Raw genomic sequence first — 23,284 nt, 5'->3', positions numbered from 1 at the left:
TACCTAAGGAAACGCTGTAATCTTAGTAAAAGCAAGACAGATTCTGTAGCCTCTGTTTAGACAACAATGGCTATTTCCTTGGCTATTTGCAGTAAAATTAAGTCCAGTGGTTAACAAATAAAACCATAATAAAAGTCCTTCACTTGAGTTAAAAATTTAGTGGCAAAAATAAATGAAAGAGAATGTTCCCATGGAAAAGTCTGAGGGGTCCCACTGGAGTCTGAAGGCCTCCTATTAATGTTTTTCTCCATGGCAACTTTAATCTAACACCCTATGTATTTTATTTTATTGATTATATTTTGGTTCAGCTTTTTAAAACAGGCAATGGTAGCCAGAGTTACCAGGGCAGCCAGGGTCTGGAAGCTATTTTATGGGAAGATTCTAAAAAGGGCTAACAGAAAAAAAAAAAAGGGGGGGGGTGGGGGTTGGGAGAGAACCAGGTAGGTGTTTTTAAACCATTTTAAAGACTACAGAGAAAGATGAAATTTTATTTAATTTTAATTAAATGTCAGAACCGCTTGTGGGTAAGAGAGAAGCAAGTTTAACTCACTGTCAAGAACCTTGTAATAATTAAAGCCATCAACTGACCGGTTGGACAGGCTGGGCTCACCCAAAGGTGAGCTGTAAAATCTGATGTTCGCTTATGTCAGGAGACCAGCTGGGAGGACGACATGGGTCTTCTGATCACCAGTCAGCTGGAGCGTCTTGGGTTGGTGATTAGGAGTAGACCACATTGTGAACGAGATTCTCTTCCCAAACACAATTGCACCGCAAATGGACGTGACCCTTAGTGCCTGTTGGTCCTTGGAAGAATCACGCAGCAGGCAGGACAGGTGGCCAGAGGGTTCAGTTGTTGGCCATGCCCCCTTTTTGCATATGAAGCCCCCTCATCTGGGCTTTCTGCCCCCTGGGAGTTGGGACCGAGCGCCCACCTGGCTCCCTTTCCTTCTCCCCTCCGGCCTCCTGCCTCTCAGGCGACCCCGCGAGCCGGGTTCCGGTGCGCTCTGGCCGCCGAACCCCTGCGCCGGGCGCTGGGGGCGCACCGGGCACACGGGGCGCACGGGCGGCTGGGCGGGCCTGGGGCAGCGGGGCGCGGCAGCTGGGAGGAAGTTCAGGGCCCGCCAGGGCGCATTAAGGAAGTTGCCCAAAATAAGGAAGCGTCGTGCACTGGGCGACTGAGGTGATTCCGGCGATTGGAGCAGCGAGGAGGAGCCGGTGGCCCGGCGCTGTGCCCGAGCTGCCCCCGCGATCTCGCCCGTCCGGTTCCCGGAGCCCCGCGCCCCGCCCTCGCCTCACCTGGCACAGGTAGGTGTGGCCGCGCGAATCCTCCGCTTTGGCTGCCGGACTTGGGAAGGCGGCGTGGGAGGGGGGAAGGCGCAGAGAGGGAAAGATGCGGCCCTTCCCCTTTGCCCCGCGCAAGACCTGTGCGCCCAGGCACACCCGGGCAGGTACGCTCAGGGCCTTCGTGCTTTGAAAATCGGAGGGAATATTTGATAAAATATTTCGATTGAGAGTTAGTAGGTTGTGCCAGCTTTTCGCCTAAACCTAGTTAGTGTCTCTTGGGCTCCGGTTTCTGTAAGGGAAGCCAGGGTCTGGGCCTGGGGGCCTGGGGACTGTGCAATGGGGCCCCCAAACTCCAGGTGCTGCCGCGTGCGCCGCAAGTGCGGAAGCTGCTGGGTCCTGGGAGACTAGCTGGAATCTGCAGGCACAAGAAACTCGGTGTCGGGCCTTGGAAAGAACGTGTTTTCGTTTGGCCCTTTACAGAAGTCACTGGAAAATTCCACTGAATTTGTGGAAGTGACTGAGTGTAGAGATGTTCATACGCATGCAAAGGTTTTATTTATACTTTTACTACAGAAAGAGCAGTTGCATAAAAACATGGCAGTTCTGAACCTTTACTAAAATGTGGCACGGTTGCCTTTTTTTTTCTTCGTTCACATTCTCATGGTAGAATAACTTAATTAGCCAGTGAATGACTTGAAGAGCAGGAACGTTTGGTGTAGTAAAATGTGATGCTTTTGAGTTAAAGATTTTTTTGCACTATGGCAGTATGGCTTTAAAGGGCTTCCCCTGTGGCTCAGCGGTAAAGAATCTGCCTGCAATGCAGGAGACGCGGATTGGATCCCTGTATCAGGAAGATCCCCTGGAGTAGGAAATGGGGCCGTCAGTATTCTTGCCTGGAGACTCCCCGTGGACAGAGGAGCCTGACGGGCTACATCTCATGGGGTCGCAAAGAGTCAGACACGACTGAAGCGACTTCACGCTTGCATGCACGGCTTCAAAACTTTAAACCTAGCCTACATAATGATACAAAGGCGATTCATTTTTTTGGTTTGTTTGAATATCAGGAACTAAAAAGACAACCACTGGAGAAGTTAGAGTTTGAATCTTTGGCCGTTTTGCGGTGCAGTTGCCTGGCAAAGAGACTCTCCTTCATTTTGCAGTATATTCAGGAGAACCAACCCAAGACACTCCTGCTGACTGGTGACCAGCTGGCCCTTGCCATCTTGCCAGGTGGCCTTTGGAAACCGGACTGCAGATTATTTTAATGAGTTTGCCTGACTCCATCAAAGATTCCCATTGACCCAAATAAAACTGTTGGCTGGAGTTGTTATTTTTCTTAAACCCTAGAGGTAGTTCAGTATGTAGTTAAAAGACTTGGAGATAATCTCACATCTGAATCTTTGTGTTAAAAAAAAAAAAAAGGATGATGGAGAATTCCTGAAAGAAATGAAATTGATTTTAGCATGTGTTTTCTTTGTTGTAGTAAGAACAAATTCATTGCTGTTACTCAGGCAACATTTTCATTAGATGCAACTAAATTCGTTGATGTGCATACCTCTCTCCTGTCCCCAGATATGTTTGTCTTGAACTAAAAATCTTAAATACTTGTAAAGTATTAGAAGTTTTAAGTGAAGAATCTTGTCTACTAAAATTATTTTATCAAATTGTTTTGTTTTATCTGCACTGAACTTTTGCTTTGATCTGTTTAGAGAAATGTTGCAGTAAGACAGAAACTATATTTCTTTATTTTACTTTTATATAAATAAAAAATTTATTCTTTGTATTTAGAGTATTCAATATGTAGGATTTTAGGAATCATCTAAACAACTATGATGTTCTTAATGTTTTAATCCAGAAATAAAAATGAGATGTTTATTTTAGCTCTTAACCTTTCCTGAGGGCTAAAATTGTCAGAAAGTTCATTTTATCGCTAGATTTGCGTTTCAGAAACCCTTCACCTTAGCCTTCTTTGGGTTTGTATTTATTGTTCTAAGTGCAGGTCTGATTTCTCTGTTTTTAAATCAAAGACTTCTTAATAGAATGTAACTTATGCAGCACATAGCATATCCATAATCATTATCCAAAACCTTGCACCAAGATACTGTTTTGGAATTCAAGATTTCTCAGAATTTAGAATTCAAATTTAGAATATGAGTTTCAGCCTTGAGAAATCCATTTCTCAGAATTTAGAAAGGTGTGCATGCAAACTGACGCCATATATTGCACACCACTCCGACACAGCCTGGGCAGCCTCCTGAAATCCCACGTGTTAATATTTCTGCACCATTACGGTGAAAAGTCTCACTAAATGGAATAAAGAGAGGCTACAAATAACTGTGTGCCAGTTCAGGGCAAGTGTTGTCACTAATGAGGTTCCCTACAAAACTAACCAAAAACCTTGCTTTTCAGAGCTTTGTGAATTAGGGCTAAGGAACTGAGTCTGTGTTAGACTTCGTGGAGCTACTGTTTGCTTTTGAAAACAACTTGCATTTCTGTTGCCCAACAAATCATCCTATCCAGTAATTAGACAAATAGTTCCCTAACCTTTATAGAAAGTTTGAAATAGCAAGACTTCCCTGAATTTTCAGTGATAATCAAAATACAGATCCTCCAAGTAAGAATAGGATGTTTCATCCTTACTTATAGACTTTCCAACAGCAAAGTTTCTGCTTCTCTGATTCTAAAAAAAGATTGCAGTAGTTACTTAAAGGAGAGATATTATTACGCTTCACAACTGCAACCTGTCCTTGGAAGAAATATTGCTTTCTGTTCGCTTTGTTCTATCTGTCTCCGTTATCTGTGCCTAAGGAATGGCCCGGTATTTGATACACTCTAAGCTACTGTTTGCTTTCTCAGCTTTCCACCATATAGATTTTTTTCTGATTCCCCAAGTCACCCCTTGCCTCGCCCAATAGTTTCTTCCACTTCTGGACTGATTTAGCAGCAAATGAGTGGAGAGAAAATTAGAAACTTAGGCCAGTGAGTGAATTAAAAAAAAAAAAAAATATATATATATATATATGCTGAACTTTGCTTTTCTTTTAAAGCAACTGAAATCAAAAGGCAGAGTCTTAAAGAGAGACTGGAATTAAACTGCATGACTAAATTATGTCTCACCATCTTAACCTTCTACTTTGGAACTGAACAAGTTGGATTTGCTTTTTTCATTCAGAACAAAAGAGGTTTTTTTTTCCTTTCTCTTTAAAAGTGGGTGAAAAAGAGAGGAATTGTGGGAAGATTTAAAAAACTCAGCTGATTGCATTTTAAAGGAAAAGCTTTATTCATTCATTGTGGCTTTGCATCAGCAGGAATATTTTCTATTAGCTTAGAATTTTTTCTGGAAAAATGTTATCTTGTATCAATTTGATTTTTTTCTTTTAATAATTATGTAAGTTTTGTCCTATGAATCCTGAAAGGTGGTTAAATTTGAATCTTAAAGATAGTCAAATTTAGCCACTGCCAAAGACACCAATAGAAGGAAGAATATTTAGTTTCTATTACAGTAGGTTTAACAAATCAAAAAGGATTCTCTCTTGATTCTTTTGTTTCTGGGAAATTGTGTATCTATTTTTGGTGGCTGCCAAAGGCTGAAGATAGGAAGAGAAAGGTGAGGATGATGTAACACCTCAATTACCAAGGGGGGTATACTGAAAATTTATGATGGACAGTTTCTGGTAAGTAGCATCCTCTATCCTGAGGGTACCTGGCTCTGACCCTGGAATCCTAGCTCTTGTTTCTGGAGAAGGCAGTACCTCTCAGTGCTGTGCTGGAGCCCTGGAAGGGAGCTCAGATTTGAGAGGACATTGGGCTTCCAGGTTGGCACACTGTGTGTGAGGTATTTGATCTGAGCAGAGGCTGGGCAGACAGCAGGATTGACAAGGAGAGTCACGTAAGTGAGGCTTAGGCCTGGATACAGCCAGTGGAGGCAGTGTGAAAGGAAGGGAGAGGGCTGAGCGCCAAATTTTAGGAAAAGTCACATTTTAAACATTGGTTTCTTTAGTTAGACTCAGTGAGGCTACACAGAGCATTTGAATATGCAACAATTAACCTTCTACTTTCCCACTCCATCTTCTGTCTTAAATGCTAAATCTTCATGCTTTTCTGGTCAGTCTGACAATTTATTAAATCTATCCATTTCTGTTCAGTTGTTATGGAAATGTTTTGGTGCAATCAGAGTTAATATTTTTATTTAATTTCAATTTATAACAATACCTTCCCATCTTCTAGTACTGTTCCCCAAAAGCAATCTTTTAATATTTTTAGCTATTTCTCCTAGAATTTTCCTTCTTATTTCCTGATGCTATGTTCACTTGCTTTTTATATATATATATCATTTCAGACAATGCCGACTTCCTATTCTGAGAAGTAAGGACTTGGAAGTCCTAGGATAACTATTATTATTACCCAAGATAATCTTTCTGTGTGCTTCCCCGATTGATGGCTCAAGGGGTAAAGAATCCACCTTCATTGCAGGAGACATGGGTTCAATCCCTGGGTCGGGAAGATCCCTTGGAGGGGGAACTGGCAACCCATCTCCGTATTCTTGCCTGGAAAATTCCATAAATAGAGGAGCCTGGCAGGCTACAGTCCAAGGAGTCACAAAGACTCAGACCCTGCTGAACACATGATGAATGGATGGCTGGACCCTTAACCTAGGGTTAAGATGCTACTTGGTGTTTACCTTGTGATTTTGTTTACTAATAGAGTATGTTGTATAGTATAGTTCCATTTTCTTTCTTGTTCCTCAAACTGCTTTTCATGGGGTAAATTCTTGTTTCATTTTTGTGTTTTCTCAGTTGGTCCTCTGCCTGTGGTGGTTCGCTCCCCAACTCTCTGACATGAAGCTAAACCGCACCCCCCGTCCTAACTCGGACTCAATTTCCTACTGAGTCAAATGTATCAAGCACTCTATGAGTTCCATTTCTTTCTTTTTCTGGAAACCCCTGCCTCTTTTCATCAGTCTGACAGTTTCTTTTCAGTCTTGCTACGCACCTATTAATAACTGAAGCATATTTGGGGGTGTTGGTTAGCTAAATATATTTTCTGCAACTTGCTGTCCTGTATGCATTTTGTAGTCTTAACATAACTCGTATCAACATTGGTGTACCTTTTAAATCCATTGTAAATCCATTGTCACAATTGTTGACATTTCCCCCAAACTTTTGATTTCTATGGTTATTTGCTTATTTGTATAATTTATTACTTTTTGTAGTTTTTGAGAAAGTATAAAAGTTCCAAAAACTACAAAAAGTAATAAATTATACAAATAAGCAAATAACCATAGAAATCAAAAGTTTGGGGGAAATGATTCATGGGGTCGCAGAGAGTCGGACACGACTGAGCGACTGAACTGAACTGAACTGGTACTTTCTCAGGTCGGGGCATATTCTGAATCATGCTTAGTGAAAGATTATTCTTAGCTCCAGTTTAGCAGTTAGCATCTATATTTTAAATCAGTCTCAGTATCACCTCTATATTTGCTCTGACCCTGATGTTTTATTATTTGATTAATGGGAATATGTACTTTCCTGGGAATGGGGATTCCACAGATTTTAAAAATAAGATGACTGGCCTCAATTCTCTTGATTTCTGAAGCGGGTGCTGTGCAATTTTAAATGGTATTTCCTGGGAAACTTTCCTTGTTTAACCTTTCCTTGTTTCCTTCTCCTTAGAATAAAGTTGAGTGAGCAGGATACTTGTCCTGGGCTTGTTCATGGCGGTTGCGCAGGTGGTGTGCATGGTCAGGGCACGTGTCACTGAACTCTCACACCCCTGTGATCATGGGATACACTGGTTCTTGGAGCATCTTGTATACCGGGGCATCCCTGGTCTACTTTGGGAAAAAGCGGGTAACCTGCTGCCCCTTTACCATATCCTCAGGCTTTACTTAGATGGAGGCAGAATGCTAGGTTTCTTTTCTTTTCTTTTTTTTTATAGTAGAAGTTTTCATTTTATTTTTTTTAATTTAGTATAATATATAATTTAGCATATTTTAGTGTAATATATACAACATGTCAAGGGCATGAAATACATTATATATGTGATGGACATAGATGAGGAAGTGTCACAACCCTAGAGGAATAGAGTTGGAAAACGGAAGCAAAAGTTTAAAATGAGAAACATCTAAGGACAATAGAAGAGCCGTTAAAGATACATCCCAAGAAATAAGAGTGAGGAAAGGACTGTTTGACACCAATAAATCTTTTTTAAAAGATGAGCTGCTAGACCACACAGATCCTGTTTAGTTTCTTTTTTTTTGTTTCTGATCTTTTTTTTGTTTGTTTTGTTTTGTTTATTGTAATTAATATAATGCTTTTTTTTTTTTTTTAATGGAGTAACTTTGGTTTTACGAGCAGCAAGCAAAGTACAGAAGCAAAAATGCATTACAGGAGCATTAAGTTCTACATTAGGTCACAGCGTCTTATCTGAAATCACACCCATAATATCATTTTTCAGGATATCTGGGAAATAGTTATTTCCCAGGATGTCTGAACCATAGCTACTCTATTTTGACTTTTAATTGTACAAAAAAAATTTTTTTTCATTTTTTTTAATAGCCAAAGCAGATTTCACCATTAATGACGTCAGTGTTTTTCTAGGTATGAGAAGATGCAAGAATTGGAACTCATAAAACCTTTTTCTGAAAAGATCTAACTATCTGAAGGCCTGTTCTGCCAGTTTTTTGTTTTGTTTTTTTTTCAGAGCACAGAGTGCCTCATTCCTGATTTTCACCCTGAACTTCTTTCAGGGGGTGTTGAAGATCAGCAGCTTGCAATGGTTTATTTTCATCTCAAACGCTAAGAGTATTTGAATCACTTGATTGCCCCAATGCTTCAGTCGCTGAATGTTTTTTATCAACAGTGGTTGAGAGTAGGGGGGCCTGAAGTCTCCTTGGGTTCAAATCCCACTGTTTTCAAGCTACTCTTTCAGTCTTTGTAGATGGAAGGATTACAGGGGATTTCCTTGTGGTGCGTGGTGGAGACAACGTGTGCAGTCGTTGTACCTGGCCTGTGGTTAGAACTGGCACGATGGTCACAGTCTTTCACAGGTGGGTCGCTCTGGGAGTCTGCCCTGTAGTCTCGGCTGGAGACGAATAATAGCAGTCCCAAATAGGTCACAGATGAGTATGTACTGTCTCTGATGTTTTTTTCTCTGACCTCCAAGATGGGAGAACTTTCTATCATTTTCTTTTTGAAAAGTGTTGACTTGTATAACTGATGTCTGAGTACATACCCATTGGTGAAGAATTCAGATATGACAGGTGACACTGGAACCCTCCTTGGCCACCACCCTTAGCCCCAGCCCACCCTGACTGAGGGAGGGCAGCTTGATGTGTAGCGTCCTAATCTATCATCCTGTGCATTCATGCGTGTATATATACGTGTGTATTTTTAGAAGATATAGTGTGTGTCTTCTTAATACCAGTGTCATCCTGCAACTAACTTTTTTAATCAACAGGTTTGGGGGAGGCCTTCCTATCAGTGATCCCTGTGTTTTATTCCAGAGCAAAAAATATGATTACTTATTGATAGACATTTAGGATTTTTCTCTAATTTTTGATATTATATACAAAGCTGCAGGGAATGCACTTTTTCTTTCATTTGTTCCCTCTCTTTTACCCTTTTCATTACATTTCATAGAACTGACAAGTTGATCATTTGCTCAAGATCTTCAGCCCTGTCCATCCTGTTTCTCAGTCTGTCAATTGAGTCATTTGTATTTTAGCAAACAGGTGGGCAAGCAAGGAAGGAAGGTAGTTAATTCTTTATTTTTTAAGTGATACTTTAGGCTCTTCCAGATCCTTGTTTTTGTTACCGCTTCCAGCATGGACATTCTCTCCTTGCTTCGTGAGCTCTATCTCCTTTGGCACCTACTCATTTGTTTTCACATTTGGTCCCTTACCTCTGTGGTGTTAGCTTTCTTCTTGTGCTAGGATGTGTGCTGGTCTTGTTTCAGAGATGCCCTTGGAGTTAGTTTTTAAGGCTGTGTATGTTGCATGGCCCTCTTTTTACCTGTCACCCATGAGATGGGTCTAGAGAAGAGAATGGCAATCCACTCCAGTATTCTTGCCTGGAGAATCCCAAGGACAGAGGAACCCGGCGGGCTGCAGTTCATGGGGAAGCAAAGAGTCGGACACGGCTGAGTGATTAACACACACACACATGAGATGGGAGGAGCGTGAGATGTGAGCAAGACAGGATGAGCCAGTAACCACGGTGTGGGCTGCAGGCACTCTCTGTTCTTTGCAGATGTGGCCATACTCTGCCTCTCCAAACGCACGTCTTTCCTGCAGAGGGCCTTCTGCTGCTCTTAGGGGTGCCAGCAGCTGAGGAGTTGGAGAGGGTTTGGCTGCCTGCCTGCTTCCCACTCTGCTTCTCCCCCACCTCACCCACCCCATCCCACCCAGGCTGTGTCATTTCCAAGGCACCACGCCCTTGACTCTTTGTAGCCATCCCCAACTGCCTGCACTTAGGCTGTGGTTTCCTAAGTTTGAGCCCATCTTTCTTTGAGTCCTTCGAGAGGAGTGAGAGTTTCCATTCCATTAGCAATCTGCTTCCTTTGCTTCCAGCATGGTTATGGATTTATATTCTATATTATTGTCTTTAGTGCTGTTTCTTTTCTTTCTCTGCATTTTTAGCTGCTGTTTATTCTTGAAGGGGAAGTCCAACACTTCCTTTTTTTCAGCCACACCAATCAGCTGATGGTCATAGCTGTGAAGGAGGTGACAGGGAGGAGGAGGAAGGGGAGCTCCCTAGAGCAGCCGTGGAAGGCAGACTTGGGGCTTCTTTTGTCTTCCCTATTGCCCTGGGAGTGGGGCTAGCCCTTCTACAGCTTAGAGAGAGGGCTGCATCGTCAAGTCTCTACTGATCATTAGGCAATTGCTATCCTGAATCTGGAGAAGGAAATGGCAACCCACTCCAGTGTTCTTGCCTGGAGAATCCTAGGGACGGGGGAGCCTGGTTGGCTGCCGTCTATGGGGTCACACAGAGTTGGACATGACTGAAGTGACGCAGCAGCAGCAGCAGCAGCAGTCCTGAATCATGTTTCTTAGAAGTGTGTGTAAAGATGCCTGGGATGTTAGAGGCGGGAGGGATCTTAGGGACCATCTAATTCAACCCCCTGAGCAGCAGTGAGGCCCAGAAAGATGATGTCACTTGGACTTGTCCAGGCGCTAAGCGATGCTGCTGCAAGTTGCAACCTAAGACCCAGGTGTTTCTAATCCAGAATTAGAGTATCCACTTCTCTAATGAGGAGCCTAAAGGGACCTGCTGTCATGCCTGGTGCTAAGAAGATTTAAAGTCCTATCAGTGGAGGCAGCCAGAGGGCAGAAGCCCAGTTTGACATGTCAATTTCACTCTTTTACCAGCAGTTTTAGAAAACTTGTTATCTTCATAAGTTTGTGTTGAGAAATTAAGCAAATTCAGTAGGAATAGGACCAAAAATTGCTGAATCCATGAGAGGTTAACATGGGAATGTGTGATGCTTTTGCACGTTACTATCCAACTGAGACTGAGCTGATTTTCAAATCTACCACCCAGAGTGAACTAGAGTAAAGTGAGAAGCTTTAAGTAAGGTTTAAAAGGATACTCTGAGCCTTTGTCTGCTCAGATATCAGGCTGTTATCTCTGCCACAGTCCCCACACAGGCCAGAATCACTGCTCTCTGCGCGTGTTATTGTTGAGAGGGTTGGGAGGGGGCATACATAGGGTCCCGAAGATTAGAATGGAGCTGGAGATAAAGGAAAATTTCAAATGGAGTTCTGTTCCATGGTGGAAATATTTGTGATGCAGGTGAGATTTCAAGGGTTTCAGTCAAAGGAAGGCAGGTTGACAACTGCAGGGGAAGGATGCCTTCTAGAAAGAAGATAGAAAAGTCATGTATGTTTCCCTAAGAAGCCAATACCTGCAAAAATATGTGCAAGATATTCCTTCTAGCTTATCCCTTTTCCAGAGAAAACTCTGGAAACTATCAGCATTCATTAATAGAGGAATGGTGTATTAGTTTTCTAGGGTCCCTGGAGCACGGTACCACAGACGTTTATCTCATCACAGTCCTGAAGGCTGGGAGTCTGAGATTAACATGTGGGCAGAGTTGGTTTCATCCAAGGCCTCTCTCTCTGGCTTATGGACGACTCTTCTGTTTCTTCACATCTTCTCTCTGTGCACATATCTGTGATTTCCTCTTTTAATAAGGATATCAGTCATACGGAATTAGGTCCCACGCTAATGACCTCATTTTAACTCACCTCTGTAAAGGCCTGATTTCCAATGTCCCACTCTGAGGTACTGGGGGGTCTGGACTTCAACATATGTATTTGCGAAGGGAAATGGTTCCTCCCACAACGAGTAGTTAAGTGGAGCCTGCCACCTCCCCCACGCCCCCACTGTGGACTTGCTATGTAGCCACAGGAGCATGAAGGAGCTCTCCATTATCACCATGGAGAGATTTCTAAGCCAGCCGAAGTGAGCTCTGTGCACAGAAGCTTATGGAACAAGGTTTACATCACACACAAAACTAAGCAAGTTAAAATGCTCCCAATACACTCTTCCTTCCACCTTAGACTGGCAATTTTATAAAAAAAAATAAAATAAAATGAAACCTATGAGACCCAAAGAAAAAAATGAAAAGTAAGAATGATGAGGAGAGACAAATTCTACAAGATCTTAAGGGAAAACTGCAAAGGAAAGTGGGGCAACAGACCCAAATTCCACATGAAATTTAGTGCAAAGCAAGGGTAGCCTTTCCCATCAGTCGGGAAAGGGAGCACAGGTTTAATTATTGGTTGTGAGAAAGCTGACTGATGATTTGGGAAAAATAAAGCTTTGCTCTGTATATGAAAATAAGTTCTGGATTGAACAGAGAATAAAAATATAACAGTGAAATCGTAAAAGTGCTAGAAGAAAAGAGTTGAGTTATGAAATAACTGTGGAGTGAAGGCCTCTCTAAATATGGTAGAAAATATGAAACCATAATAGAAAAAAGTTGATGAGTATGATTTTCTAAAATTGCAAACAAGTCCTTATACAAAGGGAAAATATAAATAAGTGAGGGGGGAAAAACACAAAAGATATGTTTATTTTCAAGGTCTGTGGTAAAGGATTCAGTTCAGTTCAGTTCAGTCGCTCAGTCGTGTCCGACTCTTTGCGACCCCATGAATCACAGCATGCCAGGCCTCCCTGTTCATCACCAACTCCCAGAGTTCACTCAAACTCATGTCCATAGAGTCGGTGATGCCATCCAGCCATCTCATCCTCTGTCATCCCCTTCTCCTCCTGTCCCCAAACCCTCCCAGCTTCAGAGTCTTTTCCAATGAATCAACTCTTTGCATGAGGTGGCCAAAGTAGTGAAGCTTCAGCTTTAGCATCAGTCCTTCCATTGAACGCCCAGGACTGATCTCCTTTAGGATGGACTGGTTGGACCTCCTTGCAGTCCAAGGGACTCTCAAGAGTCTTCTTCAACACCACAGTTCAAAAGCATCAATTCTTCAGTGATCAGCTTTCTTCGCAGTCCAACTCTCACATCCATACATGACCACTGGAAAAACCATAGCCTTGACTAGACAGACCTTTGTTGGCAAAGTAATGTCTCTGCTTTTTAATATGCTATCTAGGTAAAGGATTAGTAGCTTTCATATGCAGTGCTGTGCTGTGCTTAGATGCTCAGTCATGTCTGACTCTTTTCAACCCCATGCACCGTAGCCTGCCAGGCTCCTCTGTCCATGGGATTCTCCAGCAAGAATACTGAAGTGGGTTGCCATACCCTTCTCCAAGGGATCTTCCCAACCCAGAGGTTGAACCCCGGTCTCCCACATTGCGGGCAGATTCTTTACATCTGAGCTACAAGGGAAGCCCTCATATTCAGTGAGTTCTTTCAAATCAACAGAGAAGGCGATGGCAACCCACTCTGGTCCTCTTGCCTGGAAAATCACACAGACGGAGGAGCCTGGTAGGCTGCAGTCCATGGGGTCACTAAGAGTCAGACATGACTGAGTGACTTCACTTTCCCTTTTCACTTTCATGCATTGGAGAAGGAAATGGCAACCCACTCCAGTGTTCTTGCCTGGAGAATCTCAGGGACGGGAGAGCCTGGTGGGCTGCCGTCTATGGGGTCGCACAGAGTCGGACACGACTGAAGTGACTTAGCAGCAGCAGCAGCTTTCAAATCAATGAGAAAAATGCACACGTTCCAATAGAAAGATCAGTCAAGGACACAAACAAGCAGCCCAAAATGCAAATGAACCAAAGGCACAAGAATATGCTTTGCCTCTCTGTAAACTCACGTTGATTTAAGGATTTACTGTACGGTGAGATGTGGGGGAAAGGGACACTCCCACAGGTCAGCGCCTGCAGGGCAGTTGGGTAATGTCTTTGGAAATGTGAAACACACATGTGTTTTGACTCAACAATTTTACTTTTAGGAACTTATTACACACATAAATTTGATAAAACTGGGGAAATATGTGTATGCATACTGTAATTCACTGCAACATTTTATTTTGTAATAAGAAAGAAGGAAGGAAGAAAGAAATTTGTATCAGGCTAGATTAAATGAACTGTGGTCTATCCATGCACTGGAATCATATGTGGTCTTTTTCTTACATGTGGAAGTAAAATATAAAGATGTTCAAATTAAATTCAGTGAAAAAGCAAGATGTAATATTTCACTATATTTTTTAAAAGGCATGCACATAACAATGTAGGCTACATTATAAAGATACAGGTCTACTTATACCAGTGTGTGTGTGTGTGTGTGTGTGTGTGTGTGTGTGTGTGTGTGTGTGTAAATATGCAGAGAGATTCTAAAGCAAAGTGAGCAGCAGTTATCTAGTGAGGGCAGCAGGGGAATTGGTTTGGAGAAAAAAAGTGAAATGTGCATTTTTACTTTGCATACAAATGTTTCAGTGATTGTAATAAAATGATGAGGTTTGTTTACAGGGCTGGAGGTTAAGTAGGAAGAGACCAGGAAAAGAATTAATTGAGAAACAAAGCATCAGTTCTGGCTGTTGGGACCGTACTGTTTCCGAGGTGTTAGGCTTGGAGAGGTTGGGTAGTTTGCCCAGAGATGTGCAGCCAAGGTTCACAACATGCCTGTACACAGCCATCACCTGAGCTTGTCTCACTCACTGATGCCCAGGCTGCCTCCAAAGTTTCTGATGTCTTGGTCTGGCATGTGACCTGCCTTGGATATTTATCGTTAAGGTCTCCTCACCCCTCTTGCACCAAGTGCAGCAGGCAAGGTTGAGAACCACTGGTTTAGAATTTGTTTATGGGATTGTATAGCACACAAGCACAGCCTGACACAGCTCCACCAAATGTGGTTTTATTGGTACACTGGGTATAGTGGCCACTATGTGTGCCTTTGATTGAAGAGACTCTGGGCACATTAGGTGGTACATCTCCACTTTGTGTGTGTGTGAGAGAGAGAGAGAGGGGAAAGGGAGAGAGAGGTTGATTGAGAGAATAGTGATTGAGATAGAGAAAACTCACATATTGTTATGCTTCAAGCACTCTACTCCTTGGAAACTTGCACTCATCTGGAGGCCTGTGGAAGTTTTGGATGCATGAGTGAGAATGTGAATGTGTTCTCAGCACCCTGCTGGGAGACTTGTAGGAGGTGAGCGCACCTGAAACGATGGTCCAAGAAAGAATGTGTGCACTGGTCCGATTAGACAAACCACTCATAACATTTTTTACCCAAGATAATGTGAGCGATTAGTCCATCTTTCAGAGTGCTTCTGCTGCTGCTGCTAAGTCACTTCAGTCGTGTCCGACTCTGTGCAACCCCATAGACGGCAGCCCACCAGGCTCCCCCGTCCCTGAGATTCTCCAGGCAAGAACACTGGAGTGGGCTGCCATTTCCGTCTCCTCTTTCAAACTAGTTTTTAGCATTACTCCAAGTCCACTGGCCTTATTTACTCTCAGACAATGTGTTGTCTGCCTGTTTCATGTGAGATGGTTTTTTCTCATGAGAAGGATGTAAATGAACAATCTTACCATGGGTGGAGAGCTGGGGCCTGGGTTTCTTGGTGACTGCGGCTGCTGGGCTTTGAAGGCTGCAGCAGTTGTTGATGGAGAGACCACTCTCTGTGTGGACCATTTGGGGACTTCCCGAGGGCTGGCTTCCCAGGTTCTGGGCTTCCTGGTACTGACCCTGTCCATCCAGGCATAGACGTGGGAGCATTGAGCACCACCTACATGGGAAGCCCTGGGGGCTCATCACGTGCATTCACATTTATATTTTGTAATGAAACTTCTAGGACCATGACTGTGACCTGTAAATGTCCAGCTCTGAAAGTCCCTCTGGGAGGCGGTGTGGGTGGTGGGAGCAAACCAAGTCCATGGTTCTGACTCTGTTACCGACCAGGGTTTGTGGCCTCCTTAATCAGTGGAAACTGGTCAGAGGCCAAACAAGAAATTCAAACGAGGCTTTATTGGGGGCACCCACAGCAGTGGGGAGCAAAAACAAGGAACAGTTTTCCTTGCTTGCTGCCCTAGTGGAAGTGCTTTTGTTCCTTATATGAAGTGAGGGAAGGGGTGGGTCCAGGGGTTAGACTGGAGGGGTGGCTTAGGTGGGTTGCCCATTCCTTTAGTGCTGTTGAGTGCAGGGGGCATGCACAGTACCCTACTTTTGCTTTCAATCCACAGCTTTTGTTCCTGGCTCTTCAGAAACGATGGTTGAGGCTTGTAGGTCTTTTTCGTATCTCATCCATAATTTGCCCCAATTACACATGCACACAGTTATTTTAGTCCCTTACAGCTTCTCTGTAATTTTTTGCTTAAGGAGATGTTTGTCCAGGTACAAACAGTGCAGCAAAGGGTCCCAGGACCCAACCTGGGCTAGGTGTCCTCACCTGAGCTGGATGGCCTCACCTGGGCTAGGTGTCAGAGGTGAGCAGCAGGCAGTGCTCAATTCCATCATTCCTTGAAACTGCTTCAGCCCTGACCACCTTATCACCAAAACAAGGGTGAAAAGACCTGCCCCAGGGTGACTGTGGCTCCAGAGACACTGTGCAGAGCACTCAGCAGACTGGCTCGCAGACAGGTAGGTGCTCTGCAGAGCGGTCATGGTTGAGTAAGGTAGTCAAGGAGCTGCGTAGCCTCTGGTTGCCTGGGGATTGAAAAGGAGGGTCTCCCAGGGCAAAATGATATTAAAGGACTTTATGGGAAGGTCTCAGAAAGAGTCAAACCTAGACAATGTAGTAAAAAGTGGAGATATCACTTTGCCAACAAAGGCCTGTATAGTCAAAGCTATGGTTTTCCAGTAGTCATGTACAGATGTGAGAGTTGAACCATAAAGAAGGCTGAACACAAAAGAGTTGATCCTTCTGAACTGTGCTGGAGAAGACTCTTGAGAGCCCCTTGGACTGAAAGGAGATCGAACCAGTCAGTCCTTAAGGAAATCAACCCTGAATATTCATTGGAAGAACTGATGCTGAAGCTGAAGCTTCAGTCCTTTGGCCACCACCTGCTGTGAAGGGCCTACTTGGTGGAAAAGACCCTGATGCTGGGAAAGATTGAGGGCAGGAGGAGAAGGGTCGACAGAGGATGAGCTGTTTGGATGGCATCATCAGCTCAATGGACATGAGTCTGAGCAAACTCTGGGAGATACTGAAGGAGACAGAAGCCTGGCATGCTATGGTTCATGGGGTTGCAAAGAGTCAGATGTGACTGAGCTTCTGAACAACGACAACATAGAAAACAGTGGCTCTGGCCCAAGTGTCACTTGACTCTGAAGCAAGTGTGTGTCTATTCTTTGGTGGTGCCCTGGGGAACCCTGCTGGGTTTTAACAGGCAGCTGTTATGGAGTGTTCTCTTCTGTCCCCAAGGAACTGTTCAAGGACAACCAGCTCAGGGGGTCCTGGCGGCACTCTAACCCCGAAGCTCTAAAACACAATATGACATTATTTTGGACCCCAGTCATGTACTTTTACATTGGTTTGGAGACCACGCTGAGGACATTGTTGTGAGCTCTATGCTTCAAGCATGGGGCTCTCTCTGTGCGTGTAGACTTTTAATGTCCCCTCCTTACATTTCAATATGTCACATAGGGTTTGAATACAGTAAGCTAGGTATTTGGAATAAAGTGTGTCTCTTGTTAATTAAGAGAAAACCTGGAGCCCCAAGCTTGGCCCAAGTAGGAAACACATCTGGAAGGGAGAGGTGTCTGGACCACAGCATGTTCCTTGGGGTGAATTTATGAGATTCCCTTTGCCGACCTGCAGTCCTATCAAATTGGTCCAATGGAGGAACTGCCTGCTGCTCACCTCTGACATCTTGCCCAGTTGAGGACATGTGGCCTATCTCCAGCTTCCCTGGCAAGGATCTAGAACTGTGCTGCTCAGAGCATTGCTACCAGCCACATCTGGCTGTTTATACTGCAAACACTTAAAATGAAATAAAATGTAAAAATCAGTTCTCGGTCACAGTGGCCACATTTCAGGGGTCACTAGCCTCATGTGGCAGTTGGCTCTGTGTAGGGCAGAGTAGAACTAGTAGCTCCATCACTACAATATAGTTTTGGGATTAACTGCTCTGTGTTATACCTGAGCCCTATGGGGTACTTCCTGGGGAGTCAGGAGAAACAAGTTTCTATCCCCCCGCACACCTTTCCTCATTCCTGATACTGCTCTGTGTCAACAGTGCATTGTTGTGCTCTTTTCCATGTGTGGATCCTGGGTGCCTTCTGTTTCTTTAAAGGACTGTAGCCTCGGAGGTGCTGGTGGCAGCAGGATGCCCACATCTCTGAGATGAGACCACAAGAATCAGGTCTGGCCCTTTCATTCCCAACACAGCAACCTCAAATACACACACAGCACACACAAATGTTCATGCACACACAGGCGCATGTGCACACACCATGACAGTCTAGTTTAGTGACAGGTTACTCACATAGGGCCTGAAACAGTTCCCAGTTGTGCTCTTAGAGCAGTCTAATAGGAACCCCGTCTTGGGGAACACTAAGTAATCTATCCTGGAGTTAAGCACACTTGGTTCAGTATAGTTTCTGAAAGAATAGGCTAGTTTTTTGTTCAAGAGGGTTTAGAGGTAATGGGGAAATTTTTAGTACTGACAGAGTTGGACTGTGAAGAAAGCTGAGCACCGAAGAATTGATGCTTTTGAACTGTGGTGCTGGAGAAGACTCTTGAGAGTCCCTTGGACTGCAAGGAGATCCAACCAGTCCATTCTAAAGATCAGTACTGGGTGTTCACTGGAAGGACTGATGCTAAAGCTGAAACTCCAATACTTTGGCCACGTCATGTGAAGAGTTGACTCACTGGAAAAGACTCTGATGCTGGGAGGGATTGGGGGGCATGAGGAGAAGGGGACGACAGAGAATGAGATGACTGGATGGCATCACTGACTCGATGGACATGAGTTTAAGTGAACTCTGGGAGTTGGTGATGGACAGGGAGGCCTGTGATTCATGGAGTCGCAAAGAGTCAGACACGACTGAGCGACTGAACTGAACTGAACTGAACTTCTCTGCAGTAAGATAGAAAATCCAATGCCATTTCCTCAAAATATCTGGAATCTAAAGTCTGTCCATTTTAAAAGGAAGATTTGAAGAGGGAGTGTATTCTTCCTAAAGCTAAAATGAGGACTATGCAATGCTGATCACATGACCATGTTCTTTTTCTCCCAATACAAGAAAACAAGACTCTCACTTCTGGGAACAGAACGTGACCACGTGCATTTGAGAGCTCCTAGGGCAGGGGAAAAGGCAAGGCGGGCCGAGAGGCAGGTGCATCCTGTGGCAGGCCGCACCCGTGGAGCCTGTGATGGGGAGGGGACGGGCAGAGGACCCACCCCGTGTGGAGGACCCACCCCAGCTGGGCGCCTGCCCCGTCCCCAAGCTCCATCTTTGCCTCATCCTCATTCTGGGCGGTGTGAGAGCGATGTGACATTTGCCTGACTCTGGAATTCCTGTGCTGCTCAATTTCGGGACAGATAAAATACCACAAGTGAAGCAGTTGGATGGGTTTGCGAATTATAGAACTTCCTTTCATGATTCAGCCCGACATCAGGAAGTGGAGCCACACGTGTGGATTCCCAGGCTGACTTCATGCCCCACCCCACCTCCGGCCGTTAGGCACGCGCGATGGGCAAGGAGGACTGGGGGGACAGGACGCTTTCACCTGAATCGCTGACTTAGCAAAATCAGTATGTCTAAAAATCAGTGTGTGAGCAGGCGTTATTGAACTAAGCATGGTTTCCTGAATGCCTTTCTTATTTCTTCTTTAGAATTCTACGTAAAACTTTGAATTTTCTACTCTTTCCATTTTTCTTCCGTTCAGTAACCCACGCTGTCACTCACATCATCAGCCAGCTCTGTTTGGGCCAGTTTTGAACCTTCAGTACAGAGGCAATAATTCTAGAACGGTGGTTCTCTGTCCCCGCTGCTCACGAGAATCACTTGGAAAATTAAACAAACAGACAGTGCTATCTGGGCCCCACCTCTGGAAGTTCTGAGTTTGGGTTAAGGCACGGTCACCAGACTTAAGGTACCTGGGTGGTTGTTACCTGCAGTCCACGTGAAGAATCGCTGTTCCGGCCTAGAGCTTTGCTCCTGAACTTACTGTTGAAAACATTCTTCTGTGATTTTGTGTGCTCTCCCAACACTGGGGGCAGCAGCACAGGCCCTCAGGCTTAGACTCTGTAGGCTGCTATACCGACCTCTGTTGTCCCATCCCCATCTGCACAGATGAGAAGCATCTGGAGTGATTTTGAAGCAGTCTTGGAGGCGTAATGGGCCTGCTTGGCCTTTGGACTCTTGGCACAAGCATTAGAACCTTCCTACCACCCACAATACTTTTAGTCCCTGTCCTGAAATTGTGATGCTTGCAGCCAGCCCTTAGCCCAGCTGAACCTTTTGTTTCTGGTCTAGACATGGCCGACCACTCTGGAAACATCGGCCCTCTGTCTGCTGGCTTGGAGCGTGGCTGAGAAGAAGTCTGAAGCCCAGAAATTTCCTTCCCTTTGTAAGATCCTGGATAAGAGAATCCAGGGGAAGTTGAAATTTGATTGAAACTCTAAACATCTGTTCAGTTCAGTTAAGTTCAGTTGCTTAGTCGTGTCCGACTCTTTGCAACCCCATGAATCACAGCACGCCAGGCCTCCCTGTCCATCACCAACTCCCGGAGTTCACTCAAACTCATGTCCATTGAGTCGGTGATGCCATCCAGCCATCTCATTCTCTGTCGTCCCCTTCTCCTCCAGCCCCCAATCCCTCCCAGCATCAAGTCTTTTCCAGTGAGTCAACTCGTTGCATGAGGTGGCCAAAGTATTGGAGTTTCAGCTTCAGCATCAGTCCCTCCAGTGAACACCCAGGATTGATCTCCTTTAGAATGGACTGGTTGGATCTCCTTGCAGTCCAAGGGACTCTCAAGAGTCTTCTCCAGCACCACAGTTCAAAAGCATCGATTCTTTGGCGATCAGCTTTCTTCACAGTCCAACTCTCACATCCATACATGACCACTGGAAAAACCATAACCTTGACTAGACGGACCTTTGTTGACAAAGTAATGTCTCTGCTTTTTAATATACTATCTGCTGCTGCTGCTAAGTCACTTCAGTCGTGTCTGACTCTGTGTGACCCCATAGACGGAAGCCCACCAGGCTCCCCCGTCCCTGGGATTCTCCAGGCACGAACACTGGAGTGGGTTGCCATTTCCTTCTCCAATGTGTGAAAGTGAAAAGTGAAAGTGAAGTCGCTCAGTCGTGTCCGACCCTTAGCGACCCCACAGACTGCAGCCTACCAGGCTCCTCCATCCATGGGATTTTCTAGGCAATAGTACTGGAGTGGCTTGCCATTGCCTTCTCCGAATATACTATCTAGGTTGGTCATAACATTCCTTCCAAGGGGTAAGTGTCTTTTAATTTCATGGCTGCAATCAGCATCCGCAGTGATTTTGGAGCCCAAAAAAATAAAGTCTGACACTGTTTCCACTGTTTTTCCATCTATTTCCCATGAAGTGATGGGACCAGATGCCATGATCTTTGTTTTTGGAATGTTGAGCTTCAAGCCAACCTTTTCACTCTCCTCTCACTTTCATCAAGAGGCTTTTTAGTTCCTCTTATCTGTTCCACCCCTTTATTTAAATTCTCTACTTCAAGAATGTCAATCTTACATACTTTGGATCTCCTTTGTCCTTCTAGTCTTCTTCTGTTGAATTCTTCCACTCTTTGTTCATTTTTCTCAAGCTACTCCATCCTGTCCACCGCCTTATTCAGAGTTACTGTCTGTTCTCTTTGTTTCTGTTGGAAATAACAGACATCATTTCTTTCCTGTGTTTCCCCCTGATTGCCAGCTTATTTCCTGTGACTTTTCTTGCCTTCCCACCTCATCCTCTGCTTTTCGTGTCTCCATTCAGAACTACTGTTTCTAACAGTGGCTGTTCTGTTAAGTCCTTTGGCTCCATGGCTGTACGTGTGGCTGTGATTTCATCTGCCCCTTGGGATGATTTTCCAGCCAGTGTTCGTGTGTTATTTGTTTCTCTTCTTGCTTCTCTCCTTTATTCCTCTTAGTGTCACTGTACAGACGCAAGGTAAGTTCCTCATCTTGGAAATGAATCAGGTCAGGGAGAGGCCTAGGATGTGTTCTAGCCTAACAGATCTTTTAGTCGTTTTCAGTAATGCTGTGTGTGTCTCTGTGTGTGTGAATGTGTGTGAGAGGGAGGAGAGAAAAGAAGGAAGGAAAAAGGAAGGAAGGAAGGGAGAGAATTGGCTAAACCTTTACTTGGAAAAGGTCAGTCTTCATTCCAATCCCAAAGAAAGGCAGTGCCAAAGAATGCTCACACTACCGCACAATTGCCCTCATCTCACACGCTAGTAAAGTAATGCTTAAAATTCTCCAAGCCAGGCTTCAGCAGTACATGAACCGTGATTTCCAGATGTTCAAGCAGGTTTTAGAAAAGGCAGAGGAACCAGAGATCAAATTGCCAACATCCGCTGGATCATGGAGAAAGCAAGAGAGTTTCAGAAAAATATCTATTTCTGCTTCATTGACTATGCCAAAGCCTTTGACTGTGTGGATCACAATCAACTGTGGAAAATTCTGAAAGAAATGGGAATACCAGACCACCTGACCTGCCTCTTGAGCAACCTGTATGCAGGTCAGGAAGCAACAGTTAGAACTGGACACGGAACAACAGACTGGTTCCAAATAGGAAAAGAAGTATGTCAAGGCTGTATATTGTCACCCTGCTTATTTAACTTCTATGCAGAGTACATCATGAGAAACGCTGGACTGGAGGAAGCACAAGCTGCAATCAGGATTGCTGGGAGAAATATCAATAACCTCAGATATGCAGATGACACCACCCTGATGGCAGAAAGTGAAGAAGAACTAAAGAGCTTCTTGATGAAGGTGAAAGAGGAGAGTGAAAAGTTTGGCTTTAAGCTCAACATTCAGAAAACTAGATCATGGCATCTGGTCCCATCATTTCATGGCAAATAGATGGGGAAACAGTGGCTGACTTTATTTTTCTGGACTCCAAAATCACTGCAGATGCTGATTGCAGCCATGAAATTAAAAGATGCTTACTCCTTGGAAGGAAAGTTATGACCAACCTAAATAGCATGTTAAAGAGCAGAGACATTACTTTGCCAACAAAGATTCATCTAGTCAAGGCTATGGTTTTTCCAGTGGTCACATATGGATGTGAGAGTTGGACTGTGAAGAAAGCTGATCGCCAAAGAATTGCTGCTTTTAAACTGTGGTCTTGGAGAAGACTTTTGAGAGTCTCTTGGACTGCAAGGAGATCCAACCAGTCCATCCTAAAAGAGATCAGTCCTGGGTGTTCACTGGAAGAATTGATGTTGAAGCTGAAACTCCAATACTTTGGCCACCTGATGTGAAGAACTGACTCATTTGAAAAGACCCTGATGCTGGGAAAGATTGAGGGCAGGAGGAGAAGCGGACGACAGAAGATAAAATGGTTGGATGGCATCACCAACTCAATGGACATGGGTTTGGGTGGACTCTGGGAGTTGGTGATAGA

The 23,284-nt window shown here is 44.3% G+C and overlaps 1 protein-coding gene across 5 annotated transcripts in view; it reads left to right on the top strand.

Moving 5' to 3' along the window:
- The first annotated feature begins 1,143 nt into the window (after window positions 1-1,143).
- SYK (spleen associated tyrosine kinase) overlaps window positions 1,144-23,284 on the top strand; it is a 124,940-nt gene continuing 102,799 nt past the window's right edge. For 2 of the 5 annotated variants that reach the window (XM_088838167.1, XM_088838166.1), the window contains exon 1: window positions 1,145-1,305. The gene's annotated coding sequence lies outside the window, so the exon portion shown is untranslated. Of the gene's footprint in view, window positions 1,306-1,425; window positions 1,449-23,284 lie in introns of those variants that run through there. The other 3 variants (XM_088838168.1, XM_088838163.1, XM_088838164.1) reach the window with 3 other exon arrangements.

The sequence above is a fragment of the Moschus berezovskii genome, chromosome 7, assembly GCF_049115385.1.
Source record: "Moschus berezovskii isolate FMDL1 chromosome 7, NW_MosBer_1.0, whole genome shotgun sequence".
Taxonomy (NCBI): Eukaryota; Metazoa; Chordata; class Mammalia; order Artiodactyla; family Moschidae; genus Moschus; species Moschus berezovskii.
Note: the sequence above shows the minus strand (reverse complement) of the source record. Positions and strands in the feature narration are given on the sequence as shown.